Source organism: Paramormyrops kingsleyae, chromosome 16 (genome assembly GCF_048594095.1).
Source record: "Paramormyrops kingsleyae isolate MSU_618 chromosome 16, PKINGS_0.4, whole genome shotgun sequence".
Lineage (NCBI taxonomy): Eukaryota > Metazoa > Chordata > Actinopteri > Osteoglossiformes > Mormyridae > Paramormyrops > Paramormyrops kingsleyae.
Window position 1 is genome coordinate 30,286,987 of NC_132812.1, and position 5,311 is coordinate 30,292,297.

Here is a 5,311-nt window from a genome sequence, read left to right on the forward strand (position 1 = left end):
CGAGACGTTCAATATAAGGGGCCACGTGACGTAAGAATGCTAAACTGGTGACAGTGGAGATGAATTGGACCTGGAATTCCACTTTAGACACATTTTACATGCGGGTATTCTTGAATAATTATGGAAACGTCTTCTCATTCAGAATTACAACTTTCTATTCAGGGATATTCAGAAACATTATGTGACAGTGATAACTTTAATCATGAGGACTTTTTTTACGTTTGCATTTGTTATTGATTTATGCCATGGACAGCATTTCCAAGATGTAGGCTACAATTTGAATGCCTTCTTTGAATGGGCTCATGAAAATTATTAAAGCAGGCATCTTTGTTGGAAGCTGTTGTAAAGTTTCAAACAAAGGTAAGTCTGAAAAACTACTTTTTTGTTTAACTCGTACTGTTCTAATACTGATTGCCAGCGACATCTGCTGGCCAAACAGGAATATGACAGGACTGACAGGGACAGATGCTGACGATGATATGGTTATATTTCAGTATTATTTCAGTATGTATTTCAGTCAAGCCCCTTATCTATTAAAGACACAACCTCTGAGTCTTCTCTTGAATTTGTTGTATTCTTGATGCATTGACATTTTGTACTATGCATTTTCCTCCCGCTAATTGCATGTGTTTGTTATTCTTTCAGTTTTTTTCCATGGAAGTGTCCTCATCTGTGTAATAAATCTTTCTCTCCATCCTGTATGAATAGCTGTAGCGGCTAATGCATGGTGGGCCTCTTCACTGCACTATAAATTTACTATGCAGGGGGCAATTTCCATTACTCTGTTTGTTTATTTCACCACATATATCAATAATAGATACTTTATTGATCCCCATGGGGAAGTTGTCTTTACATCTCCCTCAACTTGCTGTTTTTTGTAGAGTAAGTTGTCCACAAAGGGCAGCCTCCCGTAGCAGCACCCAGAGAGCTTGGGGTTAAGGGCCTTGCTCAAGGAGCTGCAGATATGCTGGGGTTTGAGCCAGCGACCTTCTGATTACAGGTACACAGGCTTAGCCCAATGAGCCACACATTGCCCCCAGACATGCTAAATTTAGTACTAATTACACTTCAAGTTTTTAACATATTTGAAAAAAATTGGACAACTGTATCAGTCGCTGACCGTGATGTAGTTAGAGATGTATGTATGTATGTATGCATGTATGCATGCATGTCTATGATTCTATATATGTATGGTGTTCAGTTGCATATAAAACATTTCCCCTCCTTGTGCCCAGTGCAGGCCGCAATAGTGTAATGCATTAATGGTTGGACAGTGACTGGAAGAATGACTGGATGTATAAAGACAAAACACCTTATCACTTATTTTATGCTGTTTAATTTTCAAATTAACTGAAATATCATGGTTTCAGTTTAAAGTTATATGAGACATTTTTCCGCTTGATGATGTGGGCCAGAATACGGTTAGTCGGACTCAGGCACGGTACGCATCCAAGGTGATCGCTGACCGTGCCCAGATACGGAACACAGACAACAAACGTGCTCGAGTACGATCCTCATGGACTAAGGTAAGGACCCCCTTAGGCCGCCTGCAGTAGGTTCCAGGCCCTGTGCAATCCTGTCTCTGCAGTCCTGTCTCTGCAACCCTGTACTGCATGAGCAGGTGGAATGTGAGCAGGAGATAATTGCATAAATGAAATACAGACACTCCTCTTCTTACGAATGGGTTACGTTCCAAATGGCCGTTCGTAACCTGAAATGTTCGTAAGTCATTATTGAACATCATTCGTACAAAAGGAATTGGTGCGCAGAAAAAAAAAAATGTTGCGGACAGGAAACAGGAACCCAATGAACACAATTTGGACTTGCAGTCCTCTTCGTTCGTATGTATGAAACTTCGTAAGTAGAGGAGCGTCAATACTCATTATAATATGCATTGTTAAAATTTTCCATCTTCCCACTGCTTATTGAGGAGAGGGCCATGTACTAAAATATATCTACGAAAATTCAGATTTATGTCTGCAAGTGTGATTTGTCTATCACACTGCATGTGTATCACATTAAATTAACCACATTAAACCATTAACCATTGGCTCAGTTGTGATTACGTGATGGTCGGCAGACAAAGCGTATACGTAATACTCGTATTGTAAGACCTGTTTATCAAGTTAAAATTTATTTTAAAATTTTGCTCGTCTTGCAAAACACTCGCAAACCAAGTTACATGCAATCTGAGGTTTGACTGTACTTTCCACACATAGTGTAAGTCAATAATAGATTTTGTCCACAAGATGGCAGTAAAATCACATTAGTATTTGGATCCCCTTTCTGTTCCTTTTTATGCATGTACAGTATACAGCTCTAGAAAAAAAGAGACCACGCAATATTTCTTAAATGTCTGCATTTATAAATCCTGGTTTAATCCTGGTTCTGCTGGCAGAAGGCTACACTGCAAGGCAGGCAGCTTCCAGGCTCAAGGTTTCTGAGACAGCAGAACACAAGATGAAGCAGGAGACACTGGGAATGACCAAAAACCAGTCAGGTTAGGGAGCAGAAGCAACTTTGTAATGCTAGAGATGACCATCAATGTATCTGGCAGTGCCGCATAAATTGGTGGATGAGTTCAAGTTACCTTCAAAAAGAATAGGAAACGTTAAGTTGTGTGAAGTGCACTGCTGGTAAAATTCAAAACAGGCTTCTAGAAGCAGGACTGAAGACCCAAAAAACAATGAAGAAGCCCTTCATCAGTGAGAAGCAGGGAAGAGCCAGGCTGGCGTTTGCAAAAAAAAAAATGTATATTTTACACAGAAGCAAATCCATAAACTGAGAGATGAGTGAAACTGGAATTTTGTTGTGGTCTCTTAATTTTTTCCAGAGCTGTATTTAATGACAATTACAACGTTGAATATGTACAAAGCCCATATTCCTCAAAAATAAACTGAGACTGAGAAAGACCTGTATTTCTAGGTTTACTTTAGATTTGTCCCTATTTCAGCAGCCAGTAATACAGCACTGCTGTTGTTCAAAGATGAACAAATCTATTCATGTATCAATCCAGCTGCTTACCCAGCAGAGGGTTATGGGAGTGTAGAGCCTTTCCTAGGTCATATATGGCAGAAGGCAGGGGGACACCTAGGATGGGATGCAAATCAATTGCAGGACACACAGAAAAGCACACTGATGTTAAGAAACTACTAATAAATTATAGACTACTTCATTGTGATATCGGTGGTGGTGATAGTAGCTTTTTCAGGTTAACCATTGAAGCTTAGTAGCCCATGGAACTGGATATTTCTTCTGGACACAAATGTCAGTCCTATGAAGTTTAGAAACAGTGAGTAACTAATGTAATGACAGTCATTTTGTAGCTGTAAGAGGTTTATATCCTAGCCACAGTGCTTGAAGAGACTTGCTGGCCTTGTTGTAACTTAACTTTTGAGAATAGGATTCATGACTGCGTTATATCGTAACCTTAGTGTGACTTCTGGATGTATGTGCCGGCAGTTTTATTAGATGTGTTAGGGTGATCGAGAATTTCAAATGCTGACGTGTAAATTGAGTTCCATAATCTGAGACAAATTTATACAGACTATCCTGTACTGAAAAATGTATTTTAAGTTTTGAGCTTCCATGCCTGATTTAAAGTCGGGCACCAACCTGAATAGAAGTCAACCAGTAGGAGGCAGTGTTGACCATTCTAATGAAAGGTGTCTGTTGCTACAGTTGACTAAGGCACCATAGTGGTGCTGTGGCTTCATTCTGTTTAAAGCAGAAACCAGCCAGTCTGTCTTCCAATGTTTTTGGTCACTAAAGGTCATAAACATTTCTTGCATTACATTTTTTAGATTACAATCTAAGGTGCCCTCTGAGGGGAATTCCAATGTCCTCTTTGAGCAGCAGAACAGGGCTTGCCATTTTGGGCCTTCTATGACGACCACTGTGAGTTTATCTATATATGGAAAATACTGACAGATGTCTGATGGTGGCTTTGTTTGGCAAACCATGAGTGATAGTTCTGCAGAGTTGTTATAGAGTCAGGGACTAGGATGTGTGTTCTGTTAACTCAGCCGGTCTTGATGAGGAAGTATGCTTTACTGACATGGCCTCAAAGTGATCAGTGTCATCACTGTGCTGCTCTCTGCTTTTCCTGTGGGCGAGCGACCGAGTGTCAGTAAAGTACACATGCTTCCCTCCCATCTGAGAAAGCCTGAAGTTGTATTTCTGTAAGCTTAACATCATACATTGTACCTTATCTGAAGCTGTGCATGTGTGGGCTTTTTGGTGGTCAATTTTAATTGATTTCCTGTAGTTTAAGCAAACACAACTCTCAGGAGTTCTTTCTCTATTTCTGCCTCGATTATATTGTGCCAGGCGTATGTTGTACGAGTACGTTCTTAAAAAGACAAGATGCACTTTTGTCCTCATGTATTGAATGTATGCAGTTCTATAGTTATATTTGTTGTAGTGTTGCACAATATGGGGAATTTATGTTAATGGGCTTCCAGATCTTCTCTCAGTAACAAAGCATCTGTGTTCCCTTTCTCCTGTACATTACAGCCGTGCATGCATGAAAGATTGCCCTTGTTCTATGGCTTCGGAGCCAGCAAAGTCAAGGAGAATAAATGCCCAAGTGTGAGCATCTTTGACTGTGCAACTGCCATGAATAAATCATGTTCTTCTTTAGGCAAGCGCTGGTTATTGTCGATATTTCCATCGAATGCTAGAGCTTCAGGTCTGTGAAATCCTGGCATGTTCTCCGTGTCACTTTTTTCTGTTCAAAAACAAAATGTTAAATAAAGCAATAAGTTTGCTGTGAACAAACCACTAGCAAGTCTTATTTTAAAACATCCTCCCCCGTTCCATCCAATATTTTTTGACACCACACTGAATGATGTGTGGGCAGACATGAAATCATTTAATGGTTTTTAAACAAAGAGAACGTGGTCTTTACAATTCGGGTCTCAGACGTCATCACTTACTTCACAAAGTTAATAAAAATATGCTTAATAGCTTTCTATTATAATGTAGTAATGCGGAAAATGAGACTTTGAAACTCACAGAGGGTGGGATCGTAATGCTCTATAAGCCTGTAATCCTATGGGAATCAACTAAGTAACTAATGGAAAGTACATTAAACCAGTTGGTACTTAATAGTGCATGATAATCCTGTCTATCTGCCCTGTGATACGAAATGTTATTCTATGGCTAATATAGCATACAATACTGTGTAAGGCATATTTACAAAGGCTGTTCATATGATGGCCACCATGACTTGTTAGCATTTTAAGGCTATTATCCTAGTCCTGGTTTCTCGGAAAGAATTTACAGAGGCACTTCTACTTTTTGTGAGTTC